The sequence below is a fragment of the Phoxinus phoxinus genome (assembly GCF_949152265.1).
Source record: "Phoxinus phoxinus genome assembly, chromosome: 6".
Lineage (NCBI taxonomy): Eukaryota > Metazoa > Chordata > Actinopteri > Cypriniformes > Leuciscidae > Phoxinus > Phoxinus phoxinus.
In genome coordinates, this window is record NC_136881.1 from 2182525 (window position 1) to 2200024 (window position 17500).

General features: G+C 37.1%; 1 long non-coding RNA gene across 1 annotated transcript in view; it reads right to left on the reverse strand.

The window, feature by feature from the left end:
* LOC307000129 overlaps nucleotides 1-17500 on the reverse strand; it is a 45435-nt gene that overhangs the window by 2757 nt on the left and 25178 nt on the right. The window contains exon 3 of the long non-coding RNA XR_013797989.1: nucleotides 11439-11572. This is a non-coding gene — a long non-coding RNA (uncharacterized lncRNA). The remainder of the gene's footprint in view (nucleotides 1-11438; nucleotides 11573-17500) is intronic.

The following is a 17500-nucleotide window of genomic DNA, read 5'->3' on the forward strand; positions in this document are numbered from 1 at the left end:
GAAAATTATTCATCAAATCGGTAACACTTTACTTGAAGCGGTGTGCATAAGACTGACATGACACCTTCATAATCATGATGACACATGAATATGAAGGAGGTTTAATGCATGTTTATGACAACTGTCATTAAGTGTCATTCACTCAATTATGACATTTAATAATAATAATGCAAATATGACATTGTTTGAGATGTCTTTATGACATCTTGACATAAACCAATACATCATAACCTGTTAGTGTCATAACAACTTGACAATACCAAGACAACATAAATTGTCATAAATATGTCATAAACATGACATATCAGATTAATTATCAAACTTAAGAAACCACTTAAGCTTTATGGGTGGTTTTGACATCGGCTGTCAAGAGGACATTATAACTGTGTCATAAATGTTTTTCTTGACCTCAACAAATGTCATTTTAATGACAAATTCAATCCATAAAGCTAAGTAGTTTCGTAAGTATGATAACTAATCTGCTATGTCATGTTTATGACAGGTTATGTTCTCTTGGTAATGTCAAGTTGTCATAACAAAGACACTGACAGGTTATGATGTATTGGTTTATGTCAAGTTGTCATTACAAATGTCATAATTGAGCGAATGACACTTAATGACAGTTGTCATAAACATGCATACAACCTCCTTCATATTCATGATGTGTCATGTCATGATTCTTCATAATGTCATGTCAGTCTTATGCACACCCCTTCAAGTAAAGTGTTATCCTCTAATCACTTAATATCTTAATTGTTTTTCCTAGATGATTTGCTAAAGTCTAGCATCTTGCACTCTGAGGAAAGTCTGTCAAAATAAGGCTCATTATACATGTTAATAGAAATATTTTTTTTCCAGTATTTTGTTGGAAGAATTTGTTGTCCAACAGAACCCTTTTGAGACAGGGTTGAGATCTCGGAGACGCATTTCTCTGGAAAAGCAGGAAGAAAAAACTGTAGCAGGACCAAATGATCTGAGTGATGACTTGCAGAACCAACTGAGACGTTGAAAAGGTCAAATTTGTCACTTTTGGCAAAATCTGTAATCAAATGTTGAAAATCTCAATGTGAACTGACTTACTGAATGTCAGAAAAATATTTTCTCCTGGCGGCTGTTTTTTTTTTTTTTCTGAGCTTTTAAAGAGCATAGATCTTCTGAGCAGTGACAGAAGCAGAACACCTCTCATTACAAACCCGGATTCGGATGTTTCAGCGTTTAAGGTGTTTCAAAGATGCCAATATCTGACATAAAAAAATGTTTTGGGGCCCCATGAGGATGAATCATAAGTGAAGTTTTTCGAAAATGTGCACTCTAAAAAATGCTGGGTTGTTTCAACCCAATTTTGGGTCAAATATGGACAAACCCAAACGTTGGGTTAAAAATGTCATTTAGAAATTTAACCCAACGGCTGGGTTTGTCCATATTTGACCCAATGAAACAACCCAGCATTTATTTGAGTGTAAAAAGTGTCTGAATGTATCTAAATGCAGGAAGTGTTCTGTGTTGGGTCGGGTTAGTGTAAGTGGACAGAATATACAGTTTGTTCAGTATAATGTACAATTCATGGAAATATGATGAATCTGTCACAACGGGTGGTTGCTGACGAATATAATCCAACACAAAGTTTTATTAACAATACAACGGGAAGCAACACACACACACACACACACTTAATTAAAGCAACACTAAAGCACTTTTCCTCTGCGGTCCCCCTACAGGTTGGAAGCTGAATTGTCCATTACCGCTGTCGTAAATAATTTAGCCTACCGTCGCACGCACGCTCTCTGTTTATCCAGCGCCGGCTTTGGAATGAACAATGTCCACAGACAAGGTAGAGTATTTTACATGACTTCATGAAAGTATGATGTATTGTGAGATCAAAACTAAATAATGACTATTGTAACGCTTGACGTAAAGCAAGTCAAATTTGTAGTTTTCTTAAGTCTCATTAGAAAGGAAAGTTATTCAGCTCCACAACAACAGCACACAGAACAACAGCTGAATAGTGTCCGGTGTGTTAGCGTAACACATTAACAGTTATTCAGCGACACATTAGCATAAAGAACATATACCTGGGAGGAAATTAACATTAGCCAGCGAGTCCAACAAGTTACCGGTCTCATCACACAACACTGAATCCATTGAGTTCTTCCTCTGTGTCGCTTCTGAACAACTCCGCTAACCAGACCACCCTCTCACGGCTGTAGACAGTAATGTTTTCTGACTTCTCAGTTGGTATGAATTAATTTTAGTATATAAGTCGCACCTGACTATAAGTCACAGGACCAGTCAAACATTGAAAAAAAGAGCGACTTATAGTCTTTCTATGTGTGTGTGATGGGTAGTTTTAGGGGTCGGTTTGTTGTTGTTGTGTGTGTGTGTGTGTGTGTGTGTGTGTGTGTGTGTGTGTGTGTGTGTGTGTGTGTGTGTGTGTGTGTGTGTGTGTGTGTGTGTGTGTGTGTGTGTGTGTGTGTGTGTGTGTGTGTGTGTGTGTGTGGTAGTGTGGTTAAAGCCGATAGAGGACCGCAAAGCGAAGGCAGAAGTGCTGTTTACACTGTTACGACTTGATGAACCGCTGATACGATTTTGTAAACATAATTTTAAGGTAAAAAAATCTTCTTTAGTGTTGCTTAAACATAGACGATACCAGACAATGAACAGAACACAGGCAGGAACTGAAACACACAGAGAAGATGAGCTAAATGACACACAGCTGTGATGATTGTGTCAGTGTCCATGATGACAGGTGTGTGTGTGTGTGTGTGAGAGAGAGATAGAGAAAGAGAGAGAGAGTCCATGATGACAGGTGTGTGTGTGTGACAGAGAGAGAGAGAGAGAGAGAGAGAGAGAGAGAGAGAGAGAGAGAGAGAGAGAGAGAGAGAGTGAGAGAGAGTCCATGATGACAGGTGTGTGTGTGACAGAGAGAGAGAGAGAGAGAGAGAGAGAGAGAGATAGAGAAAGAGAGAGAGAGAGTCCATGATGACAGGTGTGTGTGTGTGACAGAGAGAGAGAGAGAGAGAGAGAGAGAGAGAGAGAGAGAGAGAGAGAGAGAGAGAGAGAGAGAGAGAGAGAGAGAGAGAGAGAGAGAGAGAGAGAGAGAGAGAGACTGTGTCCATGATGACAGATGAGTGGAGGAACACGAGACACGAATGACAACAAACTAAAGGTCCTCATCTACATTCAGAGCTGGATCTCAGTGATGTTGTGTAAGCGTGAATCAGCATCAAACCGTGTATCAGAATCTGAGAACAGAATCAACTTTCTGCATGTCGATGCTATGAGAACATGCACAGCAATGATGGTGAGCAGATGTAATGCTTGGCTTGCGGTCAGGACAAGCTCGTCCCTGATAGTTAATCGCCTCGCACAGTCTTAGTTAATTGCTTGTGCTTTTTGCAGATTTTCTCTCTGCATCTCCAGGCCGACTGCAGTTTGTGTTTTATTTATTCAGGTTCTCTGTTATTTTTCGGTTATAATGTTCGTGGCTCGAGTCACCGGGATAAATAAATGATTTATGAATAAATGTAAACCTAACCAGAGACACAGAATATATTATTAAAGTATCCCCCAAACCGAAATAATGCTAAACTCGCAAGCAAATCAATTTAAATTGACTTGAAATGAAAAGTGATGCAAAGCCCACAAAATAGAGTGTCTTAAAATCACAAATGAGATTAAACCTGTAATCTCACAAATGTCTCAGAAGAGATGCGTCATATTGCAAAGTTCATGTTTGTCTAACGCTTTGAGATTTTTCCAAATATGCAGAAGAAAGTTTAGATTTTTTTTTCTTCCTCTGGACAAATCCATTAATATTTCATACAGTCGTGATACGCAAGGCTTCTTATGCAAATGTGTCAAGTGTTTGCACAATAAAGATGTAGGCAGCTGGAATAAGGAAAACAAAACAATTCTTCATCCCAGAGTTGAAAGTACAGCGGCACAGGCGGCCGTGCGAGGAGCTTTCAAATGACTTATTCTGACAACATCCAATTACAAATGATAGCAGCATATACTTCAGATGATTTAACCGCTGCATTTACACCTCAAAGCACACCAAAGTTCAGTGGAGAAAAATCTGCAAATGAAAAACAAATAAAAAGAGCCACACTTCCCTCTCGCAGCTGGAGAGCGGCGTTTGCTTTGTCTGGATAACCCAATATTTTACACAAACTCTGTGAATAGAAAATGCACGGATGTATTGCGTTTCACAAAATGTTGCATAATGCTCTTTGAAATATGATAATTCCCCATTTACCTGTGAGTTAAAAACACCGTCGTCTTGCGTATATCTGTGGCTATTATTGATTGCAATGTATTGTTAACTCTGACTTCTAAAGTACACTGTATTATCCAATGCTGGTTTGTGCAATTGCACTTTTCATGTAATATGAGTTTGTTTGTTTTGTTTTTGTACATATAGGGCCCTATCGTGCACCCAGCGCAATTGACTTTGTGCACCGATGCATGTATCATTCCTATTCTGCACCCGCGCACAGCGGACTCTTCCCTCCACAGACGCACGTCGGTAAATTAGGGAATGAACTTGCGGTCGGGGGGCCGGTTCAGTGAAAAGAGGAGTGTGTTCCGGCGCAAACGTTCCCTGGTGATATTCTGCAGTTTCAGAAAACAACTCCGCCACTGACCAGGAGAAACCCAGTCTAAAGACAGCGGCGCCACGCGTTAGTCATATGCTATTTTAAGGGCGCATGCTTGGCCATTATGTAGCGTGTGACACACACACACACACTTTGATTCTCTAATCTAAACAGACGCAGCAGTTTTCATTTTTTGAAATCATACATTATTACAAGGAAAAATATGAACACACGAGGGAAATCATTGTTGTGTCCGTGAAGATGTGAAAAAATAGGCATAGATCTAGATTACACATTTACCCAAATTATTATACGCCTGTTTAACCGAAGCTAATGTGTGTTTCTCCATCATCCTCATACAATGTCACTTCTCTGTGTTTTACGGCCTTGACGAGAGCGTCGGTCTCCTCGGGTGTGAACCGCTCCTGGCGTGCGCTGGCAAACCCGCCGTTATAATAGCAATCCGCCGTTATAATAGCGATCCGCCGTTATAATAGCAATCCGCCGTTATAATAGCAATCCGCCGTTATAATAGCAATCCGCCGTTATAATAGCAATCCGCCGTTATAATAGCGATCCGCCGTTATAATAGCGATCCGCCGTTATAATAGCAATCCGCCGTTATAATAGCGATCCGCCGTTATAATAGCGATCCGCCGTTATAATAACAATCCGCCATTATAATAGCGATCCGCCGTTATAATAGCAATCCGCCGTTATAATAGCAATCCGCCGTTATAATAGCGATCCGCCGTTATAATAGCGATCCGCCGTTATAATAGCAATCCGCCGTTATAATAGCGATCCGCCGTTATAATAGCAATCCGCCGTTATAATAGCGATCCGCCGTTATAATAGCAATCCGCCGTTATAATAGCAATCCGCCGTTATAATAGCAATCCGCCGTTATAATAGCAATCCGCCGTTATAATAGCAATCCGCCGTTATAATAGCGATCCGCCGTTATAATAGCAATCCACCGTTATAATAGCAATCCGCCGTTATAATAGCAATCCGCCGTTATAATAGCAATCCGCCGTTATAATAGCAATCCGCCGTTATAATAGCAATCCGCCGTTATAATAGCAATCCGCCGTTATAATAGCAATCCGCCGTTATAATAGCAATCCGCCGTTATAATAGCAATCCGCCGTTATAATAGCAATCCGCCGTTATAATAGCAATCCGTCGTTATAATAGCAATCCGCCGTGGAACAAGTTCCGGCTGACCTAATCTATGCAGCCTAACATTAAGTTATAGAAGTGGTTCCAAAGTTTTGGTGCTAAATAGGAAAAGGATCTACCGCCAGCAGTCGATTTTGATATTCTAGGTATTATTAACTGGCCGGAATTTTGAGATCGCAGTAGACGTGAAGGACTATAATGCGTTAAGAGCTCGCTCAAGTACTGCGGAGCTAAACCATTTAGTGCTTTGTAAGTAATCAGCAATATTTTAAAATTCATACGATGTTTAATAGGCAGCCAATGCAGTGTTGACAGAACAGGGCTAATATGGTGAGTGTTGAATGCATTGTTTAGTGACCTATAATAATGTTATATATACTGCAAAGTGGCACATTCAAAGTTGTCAGTCCTTTACAAGAACTAAAAAAACTAAGTCAAACTCACAAGTAGTCTACATGAAAGAAATGCATTGGACATCCATCAGTGTGCAATGCAGGTAACGCTGTTTAAATGACTTCAGCTTTAATAAACAGCGTTCTTGTCTATGATAAATAAGCTCACATCAGCCAAAACACGCACGGTTGGGTTTTCTCAGACTACTGCTGAATCATCATAACATTTAACATTTAATCAAATGTTTTGCATCTCTCTCATGATTGGAAAAGCATCAGCTCCTGTACATTTCACTGGAAAGTCTCTCACAGGTAATATTCATTGTGACGCTGCTCTGGAACAGTATGTTCTGTGAAATGCGCTATACAAAATAAAACTAAATTGAGTTCTTTTGTATCAGTGTAACAGGTGCCAGGAACCCAACAGGAGAGGAGCAGGACATAAAGATGACCGTCACACAGCAGGACGCTGAAATGACACTGTTATCAACGGGGCTTTTTCACCAAAATTGCACTCCGCCATCCAACTGGGTCAAAGCACCTCAGCCTACGATTATTTCTTAGAGGCGAGAGAACCCGCGCGAGTGATGTGAAATCTTACAGGATTGATTGCATCTCTCGGTTTATAAGCTATTGTATATTGCAAGACAAACAATGATGCTATTTCCATGTGAAGCTTGATTCTGGCTTATATGATGAAAACCCTAGTGAAAATCACCAGCTGCAATCTGATTGGCTGCCGCTAAGAAGGTCAGTGTTAATCTCATTCTTGTTATGTTTGTGTTACGATGATGAAGTGTACAAGGAGGCTCTGGGTGCACGCAGAATACTTTTAATACTAATTAATTTAACCCCTTAAGCGGCACCCCCCTTTTTTTTAATAGACATGAAAATGCACATTCCGAACTTTAATGGTTGTAATTCAAGAATGCATTGGAATATAGATGTAAGATTGGTCTTGTTTTAAAGAAGACATTTGGCAGATTTTTGTGGAAGTGAAATATATTAAGAAAGTTAAACAGATTTTTTTTTTTATCAAAATGTACGATGTTAAATTGTTGTTCATTGTTTATTATTCATATTTTATATTAAATATATATTTTCAAAACCTGGAGGACTCTAAACATGCAAAAAAAAAATCTAAGTTGTGTTACAAATTTCAGGTTGATATCTCAAAAAATCAGCGTTCAGTGAGATTTAGTTCGGGCGCAGTACCACACTTCTCCACTAGTGGACATCACTGCCCATATAAGGGCGCCTCCATTTCCATATGTTGTTTGAGTCTGAACCATTATTTTTACAATTTTCATACAATTTATGAAGTAGACATCCTATTCAGAAGTAGTATTGGAAGTTTGGCAGATTTTGAAATGAATTCAACCTCTAAGAAACACAAAAGATCACGAATGTGCATTATAGCTCGCTGCCACATCACTAATGCTGAATCTATTATTGTTTTCTTTATATTTAAAACATTTTCAGAGCTTTTTTTCTGAAATAATTGAATGGATGCTATCTTTTGAACTCTTGGCATGAAAACAAACTGAGGTTTCTACCATTCTTTCATGATTTTTCATGTTCATCACTATTTCAAAATAAAGGTCTGAACACGCCTTAGGAGTGTGAACATATTCTTGTTGCAAATTGATCAATTACGGCTCCTCTGTAATTTATTTTGAAATCAGTCACCAAATATGTAAACTAGAGATTTTATTTGTATAGCACGTTTAAAAAACAACTGGTGTTGACCAAAGAGCTTTACAAGGCCAAGAAAGCAAACAATAAAAAAAAAAAAAAAAAAATTATTCAAGATATATTAAAAGTCATTGAAAAAAAAACCTTTTTCAAAGTTTGGGCATGACTGCACAATCACCCCTATTTTTAAGTCTAGTTTATAGGGACAGATAGACAATCAAACAAAAGCTGATGTAAAACCGAACAATGACTATCCAGAGGTTCGTCTGTGGTGTTTAATAGCAGGTAAACTCAATATCTGTGAACTTAAGATGCATTAAAGTACCTTTATTTTTAGAGCAAACCTGAGGAAAAATGTGTCGGCTGTTCTAATTTATTTCCCCAAACCTTTTCTATCCAAACAATGTGATGCAATCTTTCACTCGGGACATAAAGCGACGCCTTCAAACCCGAGCGCCGGTGATTAGACGACGGCATCCGAGCTCGAGATCTTCTCCTCACATGATCTTCCACCGGGATAATGATGTCAAGCGGTGTCACCTTTGATTCATTTGCGGTGCAGGAGTGTGTGATTGAGTTTTCTCTTGAAGACGAATACTAACGGCTAGCGGCCGATGATATTGGTAACAGATCTGACGCTGCAGAGCGGCTAATTGTGCGTCTTATTTTCTTAAGTGCTCAAATTATTGCAGAGATGTGTAATGTCACACCGTCGACATCATGACCTTCCTGTGCTGACGGCCTCAGGTTTGCCTAACGAACCGTATTTACACGTCTCATGTGGATCCGTTTGAGAGACGGAGGAACGCTATTGATGCGAAGCCTTGATGTTATCAGAAGACGACAGATTAATCTCTGGACAAACACTACGGATGGAGATGATGATGTAAAGGCTCTTTCCTGATATAATACGCAATAAATGTCTGGACTTGACTTGAAATTGTTGACTTGTTTAAGTGGGCGGCTTTGATTTATAACACACACACACACACACACACACACACACACACACACACACACACACACACACACACAGCACAAGAACTGTATTATATTAATGTGTCGAGTTTCTAGGCGACCATAAATAGTCTAAATGAGGCGTTTTCAGGCCGACATTTCATTACTATCCATCCTAATAGTGTGTGAGATTAGATTAAGGCCGTGTGTCCACCAAGCATGCTGAAAACGCCGAGCTGTGGGCGCTTGAGAGCGTTTTGGCAGCGTAGCATTTTTTCAGTTGAGACGCTTTGCTTGTTATGATACAGAATATCCGCGAAAATGTTACTAGCATCTAATTTCACACATATTTTGTTTCTGTGTTGATTCTATATTTAAATGTCGATACAATGTAAAGTATTTTATAAAACGGTTAGTTCCATTCCTTGATTCTGATTGGCCAATAGCTGTGTTTTATTCACGATGAAACACAGCTATGACCGCTTCACCCAACGGTTCTATGTATCACTACACAACACCCCTAGCAACCGCTCTTAGCAACGCAAACACATGTTTGATCTCATCGATATTGTTCACTGAAGCTATAGTAGAGTATTGGGAGAGTAAGCAAGTGTACCTGCATTTACAGTAAATATAGCATTTTCCTTCAGGTCAGTTCTAAATATTCATAATAATAAAAAATCAGTTTGAATGTCCGCTGCGATATCTTGTCCTTTTAACATTTAAGAGTTTCCCCCGTGCCCATAGTCATCTGTCAGTTGTGTCTTCCTTCTCCGTGATCACTAGTTTGAGTCCTTTCAATGTAAAAGTCTTCTCTACTGACTGACTCACTCATAAACACAGTCTTTGCCGCCATCTAGTGGCGAAATAATGTTTGTAACTTCTGTTGCTGTTTACGGTCAGGCACTATTTTTTTTCAGCGGAAGGAAGGCTTTTAGTGATTTTACGTAAATGCGTAAATAAATAAATACATCAACAGTACAGTACTATAATGAGTCTAAATAATACAACTTGATAGAAACTAAATATTTAGCAAATAATATTTTAGACAATTATTAGCCTATATACATATTTTATATCATGATTGGGGGTCTTTGTCGTTTTTGGTGTTTTGTTTTGTTGTTGTTTTTTGCTGTGAGTTTTACCGTTGCTCATACTTGATGATTTACTTTCATATGTTTATGATTTGAACAAGACTTGAAGAGTCTCCACCTCCTGACTGACTGTGTTCTTCTGTCGGTGACAGTGAAGCATCTCTCATGGCTGATGAGATCTCTTCATCAGCAGCGTTTGTGTGTCTGAATATGAATGATGGAGTCAATCAGAGCTCAACGTCAGCTCACATTATGTGAATAAAGTTTGTTTTTGAACTAACAGCAGGAGATCAAGTGATAAAAAGGTACAACCGCAATTAGTTGTGTTTGCCAAAGCAAGTGTAGCTATTATTACTATTGCTTATATAGATTTGATCAAACCCCTTTCACAAAGTGTTAAGCTTCACTTAAACTTACTTTAAAAAGAGAGTCTTGGGCCACATCAAGACCAAACAACACCTGTCAACCACATAGCAACGCCACCCCAGAATATGCAGGTGGTCCATTTTGACTTAGGCCAGAAAACAACTACTTAAATTTTTTTTTTTTAATAAACCGTAACACCCTAGTTACCCGTCAGAACACATTTGAAACAAGCAGGTGGGCTATTTTGACTTGGGCTATTAAGCAGCTACTTCAAATAAAAAAACTTAGTAGCACCCTAGCAACCACTTAGAACAGCTTAGCAACTGTATAGCAACGCCAAAATATCATAGAAACATGCCGGTGGGCTATTTTGACTTGGGCTAGTAAGCAGCTACTTTAAAAAAAACACTTAGTAACACCCTAGCAACCACTTAGAACATCTTAGCAACTGCATAGGAACGCCAAAATATCATAGACACATGCAGGTGGGCTATTTTGACTTGGGCTAGTAAGCAGCTACTTTAAAAAAAACTTAGTAACACCCTAGCAACCACTACTTAAAAAAACACACCCTAGCAACCACTTAGAACACCTTAACAACTGCATAGCAACGCCAAAATATCATAGAAACATGCAGGTGGGCTATTTTGACTTCTGCTAATAAGCAACTACTTAAAAAAAACACTTAGTAACACCCTAGCAACCACTTAGAACACCTTAGCAAATGCATAGCAACACCAGAATATCATAGAAACATGCAGGTGGGCTATGTTGACTTCTGCTAATAAGCAACTACTTAAAAAAAACACTTAGTAACACCCTAGCAACCACTTAGAACACCTTAGCAAATGCATAGCAACACCAGAATATCATAGAAACATGCAGGTGGGCTATGTTGACTTCTGCTAATAAGCAACTACTTAAAAACACTTAGTAGCACCCTAGCAACCATATAGCAACACACTCAAAACAAATGAGTACAGTATTAGCATCATGGTGGTGGGTTTGCACAGGCACATATTATGTTTTCTTCCGTAAATGTAGAAATGTAGTTTATGCATATAGTTCATGATTTTTGCAGAGAAATGGAAACTATTTTTATGCTTGGTGCCTTTTATATAGTCACTCCTGTAGTGCAAGTCAGTGTTCACCTGATAGGCTCATCTCCCTCACTTGAAAAGCATCTTTGTGTCTGACCCGAAGCGGTTCGTGTTGTCCTGACCCAGCACTCAAAGACAGGAGCCATCCGACGGCTGTCTTTCATGTCCTCTTCCTGCACCGTGGCCTTTGTTCGGGCAGAGGAGGAACAAACACGCTGTTATTGAGGAGGACACAACTAATACTCTCTCCAGTCTATTGTTTCTTGCAGAGCTTTACACAGACGGGCTTGGCTTATAAAAATGTCAAGACAGTGTGATTTCACTCAATGTCAGTCTCAAACTGCTGCTCCTCTCTGTTCTTATTCTTGCTGCTCATAATGCTTTGGATATTGATTGTACAATATATAATTTAATCTAGTAAAATATTAAAATTCACAGCAAAAAAATTTTTTTTTTACTTAGTACATTTATCTTGTTTCCAATCAAGATGCATTTACTAGATGAGTAAAATGACAAAAGATAGAAGTCTTGTTTTTTGAGAGAAAAAAAATAGATTAAGTGAATTTTTGCTTAAAACAAGCACAATTATCTGCCAATTATGGGATAGGTGAATATTCATAATAATCGTGTTTATGTTTGAATTAAGATAATTGTTCTTACCCCATTGGCAGATAATTTAGCTTTTTCTAAAGCAACAACTCACTTTATTAAAAAGAGAAATAGTGCAACTAGTACGAGGTCAATTACTCGGGACGGACTGTGAAGTACTTTTTAGAAAGTCTACGTTTGCACAAAATGTCCTCTCTATTAAAGGCTGCACAAATTGGAACAGTATGACCACGGAAATCAGAGGCTTTGTATAATTTAAGAAACAGCTAAAAAGATGGCTGAATAATAATAAAAAATGTGAACATTAGGTAAAAAGGTAGATTTCGATAGGTAGATTTATTTATATTTTTATACAGTAACAAGTAGATTTATTTATATTTTTATACAGTAATAAGCATGGGATGTCTATGCACAGGCATTTACGATAGGTACTCTTAATGTTTTGTAGCTTTATGTTTATTAGTTGTTATGTATGTTGTTTGTGATTTTTTTTTTAATGTCTGGGACTACGGATGGAAACTAGCATTGTGCTAAATCCGGCGTATTTACGTCGATTTTGATTGTACGTTCATTAATATGCACTGTCCCATCTAAATAAAAAAATAAAATAAAATAAAACTTAATTTTGATACATTTCCCCAGAAAACAAGACACAACATCTTATGTAATGTTACTCATCTAGTAAATGCTTTGTGATTTAATAATTTGTAGATATTTGAAAAAAGCATTTTTTTTTGCAGTGTGATTAGTACGGAGTGGGTCAAATTGACCCGAAATGTATTTCACCAAAAATAACAAAAAAGAAAAAAAACTTCTCCAAACATTACAAATAAATGTGAATCAATATGAGAACATGTGATTTTTTAAAAACTGTATATAACAACTTTCACAAATTCTGAATATTATCAACAGTATTGTTACTACTTTCCAGTATTTTTCTTAATAACTTTTATTTATTTATCAGAAGAAGTGTGGAAAAGCATTTTTTCTGTGTGTTTTCTGCTTAATTGTATCAATTTCAGTGTGTCAATATTTTGCAGGCATGTTCATCATAACCCTAAATGAGGAACAAGTCAGAAAACTACACGTTAAACAGTATTTCTGACATCTCAAAATAATATAAGGGTTAAAACACAACTGGTTTCATTCTCATATTAATTACTGTATGTGGGAGTTTGTTTACAGAATGTGGTAAATACACACGAGAATTGTGTAACGAAATGCCAAGGCCATAAGACTTGTTTGCAGAGAATTATGTTTATTTTTCTTACCCCCTTTTTTGTCTTGTTTTAAACAGTCTTTTAATCAAAATTTTGTGTTATTTTTTTTAAAGGATGCTCTGGTATTTTTACTGAGAAAAGGACAGAAAGTGATTTTCTCCTAATGCGAGGCCTCTAAGATAACTTATTTTGTAATACAAATATTTAAAATATTTTGTATTTTGCAATCCCTTTTGTATCCCATATCCACATCCCATTTGTAAAGTGTAATCCCATAATGCATTGCAACGAGCTCAGTGAGAAAACAGTTGTATACATATTTATACATATTATATTTCAAATCAATACTGAAAAGTACTGATAAAAACAGTCTAGCACAATCTATGAATTGTATCAGATAATAACCTTAGCAAAATATTAACATTAAACTTGAATCCAGGGCACTGAAGGCCTTCCCATACAGAGCACCATTACTTATGATGAATTTATGATGTTTCATGAGAGTCAGGATGGAAACTGAGTTGATATGAAACTGAAGGGAAAAATGTGGCCATGCAAACGCAAAAATAAGTTAAGTACAGTATATGCATGGATGACTTCATGAACTCTAGACACCCAGCTAACAAAAATAATATCTTCTAAGAACATTTGCTAACATTCTCATTAAGTTTTGAAAATGCTATTCTTCATAATGTTCAAAACTTCAAAGACATCGCTATATGAAAAAATGTATTTTCGATGTTTTTGAGTCTTTCAGAATAATCACTGTTCACTTAATGCATCGAAAAACATGCACTTCATGAATCTGTTCATATGCGATCTTCAAAGAGCTCGCTCCTCTGTACAGCACGAGTCGTTATCATTTACTGTCCTTTATGAATATCATTTGATGTGCAGAACAGAAGACTGTACTACAGCATACATTACCGTCAGTGTGTTACATACATTATATTTCGGTGTAGAAAATATCTGCTAAGCAGTAAGATGTATAATGTAAGAAATAATAATAATAAGAAGTAATAATAGAAAAAATGTGAACCTTAATTACAACTACCACAGTTAAAATATCAAATAGGTTATGGATGGATATATCATTATGTCTGCTTCTGTGAAGGATGAATATTTTAATAATCAAGATTCGAAAGGATGTAGGAGTTTTTTCTACAATACCTCGTTTGATAATTCTATCAAAAAGCACAGTGCAAGTCTTTGTGAATTCAATTACGGATCTGTCAAAGTCATTACTGTAACCTTGAGCTGTTGGAGTGTCATGTTCACTTAATGTCGCACTGTAATGGAAACGGATCTTCTGGAGAGGAAGAGAAAACCTTCTTTCATGGATTTTTTGTGAACATCTGATACAAGAACACTGAAAAACAATTATATTCTTTGTAATTTTCCAAACTCAATTCTGAGAGCAGATTCATATATATGGACAGAAAAACAGACTTATGAGGGTTCAGTGTTCAAGGTCACAACAGAATACACTAATCACATTATTTATCCTACAAAACTGCGTAGAATAGTACGCGAATTGGGACGCACCTCAAAATTGTTTATAAATATAGCTATTTTCCGGACTATAAGTCGCACTTTTTTTCATTGTTTGGCTGGTCCAGCAACTTACAGTCAGGTGCGACTTATATATTCAAATGAATTCATACTGACTGAGTAAACCAAGAGAAAGCATTACCGTCTACAGCCGCAAGAGGGCGCTCTAGTTAGCGGAGTTGTCCAGAAGCGACACCGAGGAAGAACTCAAAGGATTAAAGGGGTCATGACATGGTTTTTTTTATTTTTTATTATTATGTTCCCTTAGGTGCAATTATAGTATTACTATAGTTTTTTTTACAAAAAACGTTTAAAATGTAGTGATTTATGACCTTTTCCCTGTTTCTCATCCTCTGATTCACACAGTCTGTTTTGGGGGTGTTTCCCCTTTAAGAGTTCAGTGTTAACGCCCACTGTTATGATTGGCTAACGTCAGTGCCTATGCATCAATTATTAACGCCCCCAGCCAGAACATATGCGGATTCAGCGTATTTAAAAAGTAGTTTAAAGTTTTAAATACATTACTCACAGTTTGCGTCGTCGTTGTTGAGCCCAGAATATTCGGCACGGACTTATCTTTGAGCAACAGTTTTCTGGCAAAGCCAGCATCATATTGGGATTTGATCTCAAAACAGTCATCCTTCAAATGGACAGGGACGTCCGCAAAAAAATAAAGTGCATCCACTGGATCTTTCGCAGCGTATTCAAAGATGCTGTTTGTCCACAGCCAGGAACAGCACATCTGCGGCATCGTAATTTCCCTGTACACAGACCCACTCGCTGTCCGTCGACTGAACACTTGTGAGGCGCGCGGCGCGCGGGCGCGACAATGATACGAAATGAGCGTAGTTGTCTTGCACTTAAAGCGTAGTTGTCTTGTGCTGGGGAGGCGGTATTATGCAAACGCTGGTACGTCACTTCTTACCATGGATCCAGAACGAGCTGTATTTAGAGCTTGATTAAATAAATTATTCGTTTATAATGGGGAGGACGTCTTAAGCTATGAAACTTGCAGGACGTTTTAATGACACAAAGACCTCTTATATACCAAAAGATCAAGGCAAATTTGGTTTCTCATGTCATGACCCCTTTAAGTGTTGAGGAATGAGATCGGGAGCTTGGTGAACTTGCTTACCGGTAACTTGTTGGACTCGCTGGCTAATGTTAATTTAGCCTATTCAGCCTCCCAGGTATATGTTCTTTATGCTAATGTGCAGCTGAATAACTGTTAATGTGTTACGCTAACACACCGGACACCTTCAGCTGTTGTTCTGTGTGCTATTGTGCAGCTGAATAACTTGCCTTTCCAGATTAAATGTCTATTATTGGTCTTGGATTTTGTGAAATAAATTTCTAAATAGCGACTTATAGTCCGGAAAATACGGTAAAAATACGGTTATTTTTTATCACTTTTTGTAAAACAAAACATTTCATTTTGAGATGTGCCCAATAATCCTATTGTAATTTGGCTCATATGAACATATTTAGCTCTTTAATAAAACAAATGTATTGTAATATTATTCTTTATATTCGGTCTTTGTAAGATTTAGACTGAATTTAGAGAAGATATTCATCTGTCGGAAGATAAAACATAAAAAAAAAAAACTCCATAGACTTTGAGATCAGATTATGATAGACTTGAATGTGGGCATTCAGTAACACCCAACCACAGTCATGAAAACAGAATACCTTAGAAACTGGATAGCAACACCCTGGCAACCGCCCGTACACTGAGAAAAGCTTTGCACAGGAAAGTGTGACACAGACCCAGATCTGATTCTCTCACCTTTACCAACCTCCATTTGAAGTGAAAAACCTGTCAGAGCATAAAAATATGAATCCATCTCCCATAGACAGACTAAATGTGATTCTGAAGAGTCTTCAGGACTGACTGACTGACTGACTGAAAAAAATAAAAATAATAAGACAATTTTCAGATGTACAACTGTACAAATGATATTCCAGCAGCTGCATACTGTGTGCATTATATACCTGGATAATATACTACATGCCTTGGGTCATATTTCAACCCAAAATAAAAAATAATCCAAAAAAAAAATATATATATATATATATATATATATATATATTGCATAATGATATTTTTTTTAAAGTTAATTACTTATACATAATGGTAATCTTGTAATACTGAATTTAATTGTATCCCTATGATTTAAATACAACAATACAGAATGAAGAGGAAATGCAAAATTAAATTTAAAAACGCAAATTTGTCTATTAAAAAAATGCAGTGGTCCTAAATAAAATTGCAATATACAGGTGAAACTAATATACTTTATAGACTCATTACATGCAAACTTGCAAAGTGAGATATTTCAAGCCTTTATTTGTTATAATTTTGATGATTATGGCTTACAGATTATGAAAACCTGTTCACAATATTCTAATTTTGAATTTGGGGTTTTCATAATCTGTAAGACATAATCATCACAATTATAACAAATAAAGGCTTGAAATATCTCACTTTGCATGTAATGAGTCTATATAATATATTAGTTTCGCCTTTTAAGTTGAATTACTGAAAAAATGAATGAAAAAATGTATAAATTAAGTTTTGCACCATATTCTAATGTTTCGAGTTTCTATATATATATATATTACACACACTTTTTATACACACTTTTCCACATACTATTTTTAAGAGTATAGGATGTACAGTTACTTCCATTCTGAACACACACTAGTTGAAACTATAAAAAGAGGACAAACGCT